Source organism: Geospiza fortis, unplaced genomic scaffold (assembly GCF_000277835.1).
Source record: "Geospiza fortis unplaced genomic scaffold, GeoFor_1.0 scaffold111, whole genome shotgun sequence".
Classification (NCBI taxonomy): domain Eukaryota; kingdom Metazoa; phylum Chordata; class Aves; order Passeriformes; family Thraupidae; genus Geospiza; species Geospiza fortis.
This window is the reverse complement of record NW_005054321.1, coordinates 5,539,236-5,553,153: the sequence shown is the minus strand read 5'-3', so window position 1 is coordinate 5,553,153 and position 13,918 is coordinate 5,539,236.

The following is a 13,918-nucleotide window of genomic DNA, read 5'->3' as shown; positions in this document are numbered from 1 at the left end:
ATGGGCAAAAATAGAGGGGATTTCCCAAACTTTCATCAAAAGGCCTGGCTGTGCATGTCAGTGTTAGGTATGCTGCACCTTGGTTGTGTTTGTGAACACATGTTTTTTTTGGACAGGGCTGACAGTTTTTAAGATCATGATTTTTCTGTGCTGAAAAACACAGAAGGTGCTCCTCCTTTACCTCTATTCCTCTCACATGGGATTCATTTTGTGTACTCCACAATGGAAACCATAAGAAGTCCAAAAATGAATGAAATCCCTAAAACACATTCTTCTCTGTCACCCTTTCCCCTGAACTCAGCTTTCCCCTGCTGGGCTCTTCATGAGAGCTGCCCTTTACTGCCTCCAGAAGGAGCTGTGCTGTAACCTGCCACACGTCTGAGGAAAGCCCCACTGAGCTGGAGCTGGGTGGCTGCCTGAAGATGGGCTTTTGAACTAAAATTGCTACAGGATTCTGAGTAACCAGGTGAGAGGGGTGATTTCAGCAAAGAGGTTGAGATCACATTGCTAATGAGACCACTCTCAGCATGCACAGAGAATGTCTGCATGACCAGAACAATTTCACCCTCTCTAAGAGTGGTAAAAAAGACTTTATGTGAGTTGATCATTGTCTTGGGAAGTAGTTTAATTGGTAAATATATAAAATATATAATTTTATACATATAAATAAGATAAAAGAAGATGTGCATGGTGTAGCACTATTCATTACTAACCCACATAATTTATATTGGTACATAGTTTCAAGCACTCTTAAATAATGGATATATTTTGAAATCTACCCGAAACAAGGTAGTGTATGTTTGTTGCTCAACATCGTTTTTGCTATTACAGAGAGATGATGGTCTCTAGTGAACTCTGCATAGGACTACGGCAAAGCTGAGGTTTCAGGATAGATATCCTACTATTGCTACTGTTAGCTTTTTAAAACCCATTGCACACTGGGGAGTTGCTTTAAACTCAGTTTTAATCAATCAAGGAGTCAATTTTAAACTCAGTTGGGGCTATTGGATGGACAAAGCTTTAGTGCCTTGGACTCTTTTTACTGAATTTTTAACAGCCATTTTTAGAAGGCTTTAAAGCCAATTCAGGCTGCTTGGCACATGACCTACAGTGGGACTTCAATGGCTTTGAAGGCAGGATTAACTTGTCCCAGTGCTGTGTGCTGTGTCCCTGCGTGTCAGATCACACAACAAGGTAAGCCTGCATCACAGACCACGGTGCAAATCTACAGCTGCGGGCTCTGGCTCCTGGAAGGGCTGGATGGCCTTGGGCACTGCTGGGCACAGCCCCCGGCAGCAGAGGGCAGCCCACAGAGCTGCTCACAGTTCACAGTCCCCGGCTGTGGCTGGGAAAGGGCTCTGGGATGCCCTGGCAAACAGGCCACAGCACCCAGGTGCAGAGCAGGAGCCAGCAATGGGGCTGCACAGCAAGCAGGGAATCAAATGAGTCAAGCCTCACATGCAGTGGATGCAACTGGGCAGGTCTTAAATCACTGATTCACTGTGATGTGTTTTCACCGCTTGTAAAATAAAGTGGAAGTGCCTTCCTCCAGAGAGAATTAATGCACTGGTGTTTATCTGCCTCTTCAGAAGTATAAAGTGGTATACAGACATGTTGCCAGAATGGCAGGAGGAAAACTTACCAGTGACTCCTTGATTGCTGTGTATTCTTGTCACTACCATTTCATAAAGGTTTGGTATCAAGGTTATCGATAGGATGGTCAGTGCCAGACTCCTGTGGCACAAAGCTCTCCAAGTCAGGGCCCTATTCTCCTATTTCCTCAACAATACTTGCAGCAGCTGCAGCCAGGAGACCTCCGTGGAGACTCTGAACTAGTAAAACAAACAAAAAATGCATCTTATAATTTAATCCACATAGATGATTATGTATTAAATACCCATGAATATGTGTATGTTCTCCCATATTTCAGCCTACAGAATTTTACCTATTTGGCATTTATTCTATACTTCTGTGTAATTGGATCCTTACAGAACATCTTTCTATATACTGAGCCAAGTTCTTCCTTTTTCATTTTATGATTATAAAGGAATCCTACACAGGCTGTAATTTTTTTTTGTTAAGTCTTCTATTGAGCAATTCCCTTCCTGATTATTTGCTGAGAACATGATGGAAAAAGAGAAGTTTCAGTCAGATCTTCCAAAACAAGACAGAACACGCCCAGAGGTAAAGTGCATGCTCAAGTAGAATTTGAAACAAGTTCTGTAACATACTTTAGGCATAATTTCATATTCTATATAAGAAATGCAAATTTCTAGATAATCTTGGCTGTTCGTGCTTCAGTTGCACAGAGCTCTTGTAAGAGTTCACAGAGATTTCATTAGCTCTGTCATAGATATGTATTTTAGATTAAACATACCCAGAAATCCATTAACATGGAAAATTTCATTATATAGACAGTTTAGAAGTCTGGCACAGTTTTTTCAAAACACTCCTAAAAATCTTAATTTATTCATTTGACTGTGAGCAATATTTATAAATAGAGCTGTAAAGTCAAAATTGGCACATGGCACCAGGCTACTCTCTAAGTACCTCTGACCTTCAAATTAGAGTACACATAGCCCTAAATTTCCAGTGTCTCACTTTCTGTCTGATCTTATATGTGCTGATGATCCCCCTAATGTCATTTAATTTGCTGAGGTAAGCAAAGCTAAAAGCTATGTGCAAGCAGTTTCAATCACCCTCCCATGGAGTAAAACTCTGATCTGGGCAATCATTAATAGTTTTAATGATGCTCATGATAACAGGTGGGGCTTTTGAGATCTCAAGTCTAAAGTTTACTAAATAGCTCCTTTTTTGTTGTTGTTTCTTCATGGAAATTTCTTGTCATTGTGACTATAATAAAAACCTTTAGAACATTGACAGAATGTACTTTAAAAGCCCCAAACTCCCCAAGAATTATAGAAGTGGGAGCACAACCTAAATGGTGTTTTGTAAAGATGAAGCAGTACAACTTTGTAAGGGAACTTCTGACTTAGGTGCAGTCTGTAGTCACATTTTAAAGTGACCAGTGTCTTCCATTTAGTGAATGTAAGCAAGAGCTATAAGTAAGCAGAAAATGAGACAGGACTGGAATAAAATAAAAACACAGAACAATTTTGATGCTAATTCTCTGAAGCAATTCCCAGTTAATAGATGTGTTAAAAAATTGTTTTTCTTATATTCTACTGCCAAAATCAAGTATCTGTGTTTACAGATCTCTCTGGCCAACCACACTTTGGTAATGAAAACACACAACCACAGAAGCAACAGCTTCAAATTTTTGTGCTGTGGAAAAACCAAAGGCAATTTCCACTGTTGGGAAAGTAACATTCTTCTATTCTGAAACTCTTCACATGCATTTTGTGGTGTCTGATATACACTGTCAATTTAACAAAAAACAATCTTTTATATTACTAGAGCTCAGATTGCATATTCTAAAAAATCATCTCGTATCTTGGTTTTATGGGTTATGTACAATGTTAAACTGCAAAGTTTCAAATCCCAAGTTCATTTGTTTCTGTGCCTTGGGAAGTATTTACTTAAAAGTGAGTACAGTAAGCTCATAGAACTGCAAAGAGGAAGAGGTAAAATACACAAAGAACACAAGTGAAGACACAGTGCATTTTTTGTCATACATTTTGAAGAGTTTGTTCTTTCTTCTCATATAATCACACAATTATCTTGCATTGGGAGGGACAGAAATCAGGAAAAATTGTGTTGCAATGACTGCTATAACCACTGCTATGTAACTTACCATTTACTTGGCTTGTAGCAATGCCAAGAGCAAAACTTCTGGTCGTGATTCCACTTGTACTTTTAAGTGGCATTGCAATCTGCATTGGAGGCTGCTTCTCTGGAGGACACCATATCCCCAGTACATCTACAGAGGAACATTTGCCTCCAGTCCTTAACACTGTGTCTAATTACCACCTATATTTGTCAAACACAATGTGCTTTGGAGCCCTCCACAGCAATAATTTTGTAAATCACTTAAAAATCACATTTGTGAATGGCAATACAACAGAAAACAGCAATGCTTGATATCAGCAAATTGCTCCTCTGGTGCATCATCACTAAAAACTTCTAGAAAAGTAGTTGCTTCTCCCTCAGTTGCAGTTCATGTGCAGAGACTATTTGTTTCCTTTTCTTTCCAAAATACATAGTTTTGAGAAAATACCAGCTGTTGTTCAGATGATAATTTGTACTGGCAAGACCAGTTTATATTCCAGAATCATTTGAGAGTAGAGGGTGTAAAAGAGTGGGATAAATATGGATGAAGTTATTCTGGACTGTGGGATTTACCTTCTGACACATATCATAGAAGATGCAGGTTCCCTTGTTCTGCACAAATCAGCCAACCAGCTGAGAGTCCATGCATTGAGCTCATGTCTTCTTGTCCTTTGGTTTTATTTCCTGAAGAGCAAGCACTCTGCTGAGCAGGTTTAAAATCCTATCCAGGGTCTGCAGTAGAAAAAGCAGAGTCAAGTAGTAGCAAGTAAAAGTAAAGTAGCATGTGAGGACAAGTAGTAGCTGTGCTTTAAAGGTGTTTCTGAGTAAGCCTACCTGCTAAAGCTTCTGCATCTGGAAGTTAAGCATTTAAGTCATAGTCACTCCCAGTTCCCCTTGCAGTCTGTGCAGATACCCAGACACCAGTAGAGGGTGGTTAAACTCCTCACTGGACAAGCCTCTAAGCTAAATTGAGTGAATTGTCTTCCACAGGTGTCTGCATCCCCCCCACCAATACTGGGAGGCCAGACACCTCTGCACAGACACCTGCACTTAAATGCTACCATGGATATCTGCAAAGCTAGGTGTGCAAATATGAGCTGGTTGCTCTACTTTATAGTCCATGGAAACCTGAAGTTCAGGCAGTAAAGCCCAGAAAGAAAACTGCAGATGAGCCAGACTAGGGAGACTGATAGAAAATACACACGCATGACACAGGGTCAAAACTGTAAACATTTGTGTTGCTGCTCCAGATCACGTAGGCTCACGGAGTAAGAGGTGAGGCAGCACAGAGCTGAAATGCAAGAGACAGATGCCTGGCAGAGATCACTGAGGTGAGGCAGTACTGAAGCAGAGTAATAAAATAAAATCAATAGCTTCTTGGATTACACAGTTGTGAAGAAACAGACAGGACAGACTCTGTCCTTCCTGTGGGCAAGCAGTCTTAGATATTGTTGGGGAAACTATTTTTTTAACATAAGATCTTTTTTTCTTGTAATCGTGCAGGTATATAAAAAGACAGTGGAATAAGGCAAATAAACAAATAAAAATAGAAATAGAAACTTGCAGTTCATTTTGTTGTTAAAACTAGACTATAAACTGAATGGTTATGGAGCATTACACCGAGTGATAGAAGTGCCATAGCTCCACTGAGCTTCTTTACCTCCAGGCACCTAAAAGTTTGGTATTGCACTTAAAATCCTCTGTTTGTTTATCAAATACAAATATAATACACAATAATATACCAATAATACACATAATACACAAATCCCCAAAAAGGCAATTTATTCCCTCCCCATCTGTTAATTATTTCAGAAGAAAAATTGTCTTGGGAAGAATTCCTGTATAGCATTAAAGTACCTGAGGAAAACAGGTCAATAAATCAATAAACATATTTTCAGTTGTTGTAGCACCTTTTAAGCCCAAATGCAAATTTTGTACATTTATTCATCTCCTATATGTAAAGACAGTAATTCTAGGACACTTTCCTGTAGACTGAGAGCAAAAGAGAAAAACAAGAGTGCAATAGTGGCCTGCTGTGTTAGTAGTGAAAGGATGAAAGACTGATCTGTCCTTTGTTTTATTTAAAAAGATCAGAGCAATGAACAATTCAGCCACTCTTAACAGTGGCACTGCTCTGTCTGAGAGAACATGAATCAAAGTATTTCAGCACTACATTCCTCCATGGGTTATGAAGGTGCTGGAAAATTCAAGGTAAATATAAGCAGTTTAAAAGCAAGGTAAATCCCTGGATTTCAGAAGTGAGATTCAGTGGCAGCAAGCATTCTCCTTTATGAACAGGACTGTTTGCTTGTGCATCCACTCTAACATCTTCCAAAGAAGTAGCTAAGTGTGTGAGAGAATCCAGAAGCATTGGTTCTGACATTGTTCATGCAGCCTGTTCTCCCTCTAGTTCACAAATCTCACCTCTGACAGTGATTGCTACCTGACCTTTGAACAAATGTAAGAAACCACAGCAGGTAGGTATGGAATAATAACCTGCTTTCCACAGAAAGTGGCTCATAACTAGAGTTTGCTTCACTCCTGACTCATACTGTTCATTCTCTTTTCCAATCTTTTCACATTTAATTTTGATAACCATTCTGCTAAACATCTCATCTTGTTCTGACTCTTCTTTAGCTTCAGAGCAATTTCTTAAGGGCTTCCACAAGGACAAATTTCATGCCTTACATCTTGTTTTATAAAAATTCTCCCAGAAATAGCCCAGGAAACAAGGGGTGAGGACATCAAGAGAACACAGGGAATGGAGCCAAGATACAGTTCCCAGAACCTCATACTTTGTTGCAATGAATATTGACAGTTTTCTGCTCCTGCCTGTAAGAGTGGGAGAATTCCTCCTGTCAGCTGCTTGTCCAGGTCTCCTGGATAAGGCTGTGCATTCAAAATTTGGGAAGGAAATCAGGTTCTTTCTTTAGCATGCTTTAAAAATATACTAAAATGTATTACAATTATCATCTAAAGCACTAAAACATCACATATACACAGACTACATGCTAATATTATAACATACATGCAATAGTCATTCCTTACCTGTAACAGCTGGGGATAGGCTTCACCGGGCCATTTGGAATTTAGTGCCAAGGCAAGACCTCTTTCCATGTGATACTGCTCTGTTCACCCCCCTGGTACAGCAAACACTCCCAGGGGCTGCCAGCAGTGAGCCCTCAGTGACAGGGAAGCAGAACATCAGGCTGTGCCTTGTACCCAGCCAGCTGCCCCTGACAATTCAGGTTGTTTCCAGTCTGACACAAAATGCTGCTGTTCAGGAAGGAGCTCAGGGTGTTGTGCTGCCCAAGACACAGCAAAGCAGTGGCTTTTGGTCATTACTGATGTATTTCACATTTGCATCTGGTTTTCTGGGGTGAAGTTTCTCTTTATATCAGGTTGGATACAAGGAACAGTTGGCTGGAGTAACTCATCATTATTTACCTGCACAGGAGCCAGTCATGCAGGCATAACATGCATATTCCAATACTTTGCTGTGAGTGGCCAGTTACTGTAAAAGTTCTCTACCTTGTAACTCTTATCCTTAGGAAGTTACTTTCTTTTTGCTAAAAGATATGGCAATCAAGACTTTCAAAAATTTGATCTTTATTAATCCATACAGAACTAAAGTGGATGATTAAAAACAAAACCACCATGACATAAAACATGTTAAAAATGCCATTTGATTTAATGGTGGATTTAGCATCTCACAGTCACTTGCACATTTAGGGATTATTATATCTCTGTAGTTATTATGAACTGCCTACAGCTTTTTCTCCCATTTCTGAATGAAATATTAGTGCAAACTATCATCATGATCTTACACACCACCTGTTTCTGCTCATTTTCTCCTCTTTCTGTCATCATACATCTCCTTATTTTACACAGATTTATATGTCCTCTACAAACAAATAAATCTTGTAGGCAATAGAACTTTTGATGATCTCACTGAAACAGTGAAAGTTGTCTGAAATTTAAACAGACAGTAATTAAATATTCATTGCCACTCTCAGAATGAATTAATCCAGCAGTTAAATCTGCACAGCAGCTATTCAACAGGAAACATCTAAATGTGGATTCCAATATATTCTGAGTATTAGTATTTTTTTAATTTGAGGGGATATGCACATGTGACCTTGTTCAGGAAAGAGTTAATTCACTGGTTTTAGATGACCCTCAAGCTTCCAGAGAGTGAGGATACAAATAATCTTACAGTAAGATATTTGATTTTTTGGTACCTCACACCTGTTTATTTCCTTCTTTAAAACCATCTAGGTGATAGAATCAGTTAATTAATTGGCATCCTAACTCGTATTCATAGAATTCATGTGATTTTTAAAATGAATTTTCATAAAAGAGTTTAGGCTATGAAATTATTGACAGGGGCCATCACATTATCACTGTGTATAATCATATTTGTTTTTGTATAACAAGGCAGCTTCAAACAGCAACCTACTTACTAAGAAATTAGGGAATGGAGATTGAAAATTGCACTGACGGCTTCAACACAAGTTGTCATGGTTACTTCTGGAAAAAGAGGGGACCAGCAAGTAGCAACTGGACTGGGGAAAGCCTCTAAAAAGCAGCCATGGGCCCTTCTAAAGTAACAGATCAGGCACAGCCAGGCTGAGTATGGTAACAGGGTAGTGTGGGCAGAAGACTTCTAGAGTAGAAGGTGAGAGAGCCAAAGAAAGTAAGAGGCTCATGTAAAGGAAAAGCAAGGAAAACAGAGAAATCTGTGATGTCAAACTGCCTGAAAACCTCGGGGGGCATGTAACAAAGCTTTTGCTCATGACCTCTTTCATTGAATGTGTAAATAGGCTGAACAACAGCTTGGGCTGCCCTTTCGGTGGTGTTTAATTCTCATCTCCTGTGACTAATTAGCTTTGCTCATTAGAAGTAAACAGGATCAAGGGGCAGTGTGGATAATGGTGATGGCAATGTTCTATAAAGCTTGAGGGAGCAGCAGCCTCAGACACAGCAAAACATTATCAAGATGGGTCACTAAAGTCATCTCATCCATTCTATCCTGCAAAGTGGTGGATGTCTCCAAGGCCCTAACCCAGCTTATTGTAAGGCCTTGAGACCTTTATCTTCCTTTCATGTTTCAAAGGAAGGCAATGGTATGATATCTCTGGTGTGACACACCCCCCAGGACTCAGCAGCCAGATGCAGGCGCTGGGCAAAGCTGCTCTGTGGCATCCATGTGTTCAGCTGGCTCAGGAGCTGGGCAGGAGCTGCTCACTCCTCACAGCACATCAGCCATTCCATGCCCTGCTCAGCATTTTTATACACCCAAAAATCAATCTTACACACCTGGAAGTATGTCTAAGTATCCCCTGATGACAGTCACAGCTTTACACTGATGTTGGAGGTCCTCTGTACAGCAGAAATTACCAGAGAACATTTTGGACCACCCAGTCCTTTTTTGGAGAGATGAAATAGAAAACAGCTAAGTTGGCTCAATAAATGTAAGCTATATATGGTGCTTTCCTCTGACATATCTGACCCTCTTTTGAAAGATTTCTCTTCTTTCACACATTCCCTGATGCATTTTAGTGCAATTAACTAACTCAAACAGTTCAGTATTCTCACCTTAACCAATTTACAAACACAATTTTTTTTTGTATCTCAAAGGATGTACAGATCTTTATCTTTTCCAAGTAGAACACAAATACTGGAGAACAAAGGGCAAAATTTTCCATTAGTGTGAAAAGCTCCAGGACTCATTTGAAGAAATGTTGTGAACCATAGATTATAATTGTGGGAGGAATTACAGTAAACACCTATATTTGGCTCTTCAAAGTCAAAAGGAGAACAAGGAGATTGTCTAAGCAGAACTAAGAGCTTGACTAAGATAAGACTTCACTTAATTATTATAGGAAGCAGATCCCATCCCGTAGAAAATTACCCTTCAGAAACTCATTCCAGTTGTTATTATTTTAACTGCTTAAGTAAAACTCTAATTCTGACTAGTGTTGGCTCCAAGATTTGCCATACATCAATATACACAGGTGGCTGTGACTGTACTGTATAACTTCATTGTGTGCTGAAAATGCTGTTTTATAAAGCAAATGTCTTAAAGACTATGTTTATGTTAAACTCACAAACTTCCAATTAATGAAGTGAATAAATTGATCTTTGAAGTCTCTTATCAACCAACATTTTTCCAAACCTTTACTAATTTTCCCAATATTTTTTAACTATGTGCAATTTATCCTAGAATGAGGACACTGTAGCTGAATACAATATTGTGAAAGCATTTACCCTGAAAGGCAGACAAGACAGAATATATGTAACTTCACATCTTGTGTTTGACAACCCCATGTTTATAATTCAAAAAAACTCACTATCCCTTTCAGGCATAGCGTTCCAGAGGGAACTTACTTCAGTGATTGTCTACCATGATCTTCAGGTTTGTTCAAACCTCTCACATTGTGCCTTCTGCTTCCTGAATGTTAAAAGCATGGAATAATTTACATGAGAAAGATGAGGAGTAGAAAAGATCTTGACCCTGTGTAAGCACTGTTCAGCAGTAACTAAAACATCCCTGTGTTATCAACAGTTTTCAGCACAAATCCCAAACACAGCCCCACACCAGTTACTGCAAAGAACTTTAACTCTGTCCCTGACAAAGCAGTAGAGTCTAAGGCAAAATTTGTCTTCAAATCATTTATAAGTGTTTATCAATATTATAATGCACATGATTGTACAAAGCTCTATAAGGAGGGAAGTGGTGATGGTGAGAAAGCTCCTTAGGCTGCACTTGATCTCCTTTAAGTTCTTAAGCTGGGAGAGCAACTTTTTACACAGGCAGATCATGATAGGAAAAGGGGCAATGGTTTTAAACTCCCAAAAGAGGAAAGATTTAGATTAGATATCAGGAAGGAGCTCTTTACTCAGAGAGTGGTGGAGCACTGGAACAAGTTGCCCAGAGAAATTATGGATGCCCTGTCCCTGGAAGTGTTCAATGCCAGGTTGGAAGGGGCCTTGAGCTGCCTGGTCTAGTGAATGACATTCCTGCCCATGACATGGGAGGTGGACATGAGATGTCTTTCAGGTCCCTTCAACCCAAGACATTCTGTGATTCTATGATTATTATTCTAAGACTACTACAAATTCTTCTTTTATTCCTAAATGATAAGATCTTACTCATTTTTTGCACTATTGCAATAATTAATGTTAATTTAACCTCCTAAACTTGTCTGGCATTAATATTTTAGACTGTAGATAGAATTTTAAATTTTAGCAAATGGTCAATATATTTCAGGGCTCCTTTTTTGAGTGAGCAGCTGTGTTTCATACTCTATGGATTCTTCCACCTGCCAGCACACAAACGTCTATAGGGTCAGCCCCTTGCTGGTCTAGCAGGACCAGAGGAACCACTTGTTTTTCAGAAATGTGAGGCAAAATAAAAGCAGCTTGTCCTCTCTGGGGCTATTTATCTGCAAGTTACTAGAAATTTTGATGTGCATAGGTCAAAATACAGTACTTTATATAAAAATATAGTACTTAACTAGTAAAACACAAACTGTGTGTAGTTGTAATTTATGTTATCAAATATCAACCTTTAAATTTTGGTCTCACCTTAACTAACAATATTCATCTTTACGCTGGGCAGAGAAATCATCCTTAATAGAAAGTTCCTTCATTAATATTCTATTACTTGACCACATAAGAATATAATTATATCATATTATATACCCATTATTTTATATAGGATGAGGGCTGCAAAGTATTTCCTGCCAATATCCACAAAAAGATTTGTGTCTCAGCTCTGCAGTTCCTAGAAGCCTGTGCAGAATTCTCTTAAAGATGGTTGGCACTTTTCTGCTGCTTTCTACATAAACTGCCTTCCAGTTTTTAAGGCTGAACTTATGTAACTTTCTGTGTAATATTTTTAACAATTTCCTTCTAGTTCTGTCAGTTGGTGTATAAGCCATCTCTATTAATTTGGTCACTCATAATATAAATCATATTAGGAGAAAATTAGGCTGTCAGCAAACCCCCTAAAAAATACAGGGAAACTTCTGTATTTTTCAGAACATTGTGAGAAATATGAATTTCAGCAGCTTCTCAAGCTCTGCTGGAGTGGCAGGGACTAATGAAAGTTACTGTACATCACCCACTGAACAGAGTTAAGTAGACAGTCTGATTAATTAAAGTGTCAGTTCAGCCAATGGTTTCAATTTCCCTTTTTCACAAAATAAAAGCTCCAGAAAAAAAATATGGAAAAAAACTATTAGGTTATTTAGGTAATTTCCTGTCCTTGCAGAATAGTCCCTCCAATGCCATTTTTTTTCCATTTTGTTCAATGCAGTTTAAAGGCTTGGAAAGGTGTAAACCACAGCTGATGGCCACAGAAGAATTTACTGTCTGCTAAACCCTGATCTCAATCCTGACACACAAGTAATTACTTTTATTTTCATAACAGTATTGTATATTGTCTACTTAAATAATGTGCTTGCACCTCTCTATAGACTGAATATTCCTACATAGCAAATACCTAAAGGCTATGCTAGAAACTTCCTGCTCATTGTCCTTCTGAAAAGACCTGCAATGTTTTGAGTCTTGTCAACACACTTGAAGAATAATCCAGATGCAATCCCTTTTTGTAATAACTAAGCAGTATGACAAGGGCTGCAGTGGTGAGAAAGAGATGAAGTCTCTTTTCTTGCCAGAGGCCAGTGCTCCTGATTTGCTCTGTCTCTGTAGTGTGGTGCAATCCAGCTGAGTGAATGTAAAATCATATATAATATATAATACAATCCGAAATACATCAAATTGAAGTAGCAAACTCTTGGCCTCTGGAAAGTTTGGTTTTTCCTTATTTTCATGTGACATTTCTTTCAGGTGTTTGTAGCCCCATTGCATGTCCTGCCTTTCCATGTGGAAGCATGCATTTTTACTGTAAAAGTGATCTGGTTACCAAAATTTTAACAGCATTTTTGAACAGAATTATGAATATTGTTCTTACAGTTCTCTGGGATTGAAAACTATTACTGATTTCCATATTTCCCCCAAAGAGTAGCAGAAAATTACACTTTTTCAATGAAACAATTGGGAAGATAAGCACAGTTCTGAACAAAAGGTTTAGTGGCTGTGGGTCAGGAGTATACAGAGAGATGGAATTGAATAAAATCTCTCCTCTCAGAGGCAGGCTCTATTAGATGCATGGGGAAAATGCACTTTAATGAAAATAGTAGCTTATACTCATCTATCTCTGCTATTTCACTAACAGGGTGAGAATTAAAATATTATATTCCAGGCCTTTACAACTTATTTTCTACATTTCTGCACTCACTTTCGGCTCCCTCTGTACTGTACACAGAGTATATGTAAACACCCATAATTTTGAATGCATAGTCTATGTAAGGCACCTCTGTTTATCATGAGATTTTTGTCTTTATACCATATGTTAACTCTGCAGCCATGGAAATGGAAAGAAAATGCTGCTATTTCATACAATGTTAAAACTTTCTGTTTGCCTTCCTCCAAGAAGGCAGCAGATCCCCCTGGCTGAAGAAACCACCTGGATGGACATCAATAGCTCTGCTACCTTTGGTGTTAAAGAGCTGGAGATACAGCAGTAAATGCTGAGTGCCTCCTGAAGTCACCTTCGTATTAAACGAACAAGGCAGAAAATATGAGTCCCTTGTGGTTGTGTAGGTTCGTCGCAGTTTAATTACAATATCTAACACCATTTGAATACAGTGTTTTGACAAAACGGTGAACAATTGTGGATTAACCCACATGGATGTTATTTGTAGCAGCGGAGCTAAGAGAGGTTTAAAACCAAATCTGATTTCAAAGCAACCTCTGTTCCCTCAAGAAATAAATTCTGTCCCTAATGTGTCTGGTTTTTTTTTTTTTTTTAATAACTGTTCCGGGTGTGTCAGGTAGAATACCTGCCAATTAATTTAAAAGAATACAACCGCTATATGCAAGGAAAGTGTACTTAACCTAAAACTGGATGATGCAACACCATTTACTCTAAGGCAAAGGCCTGGAAAACGGGAAAGACAAGCGAAACCTCATTTGTGTTGCCCTGCTAAGCTGCTGGAGCCTGGCTCTGCGAGAAGCCCTGTGAGGTCCAGGCACTCAGCAGTGGGCGTGAGGGGGAAGGCTTTGGAAGGAGCACTGCCCCGGCCGGGGCTCGAAGGTCTCCGGGCGCTGCCGCCCCACT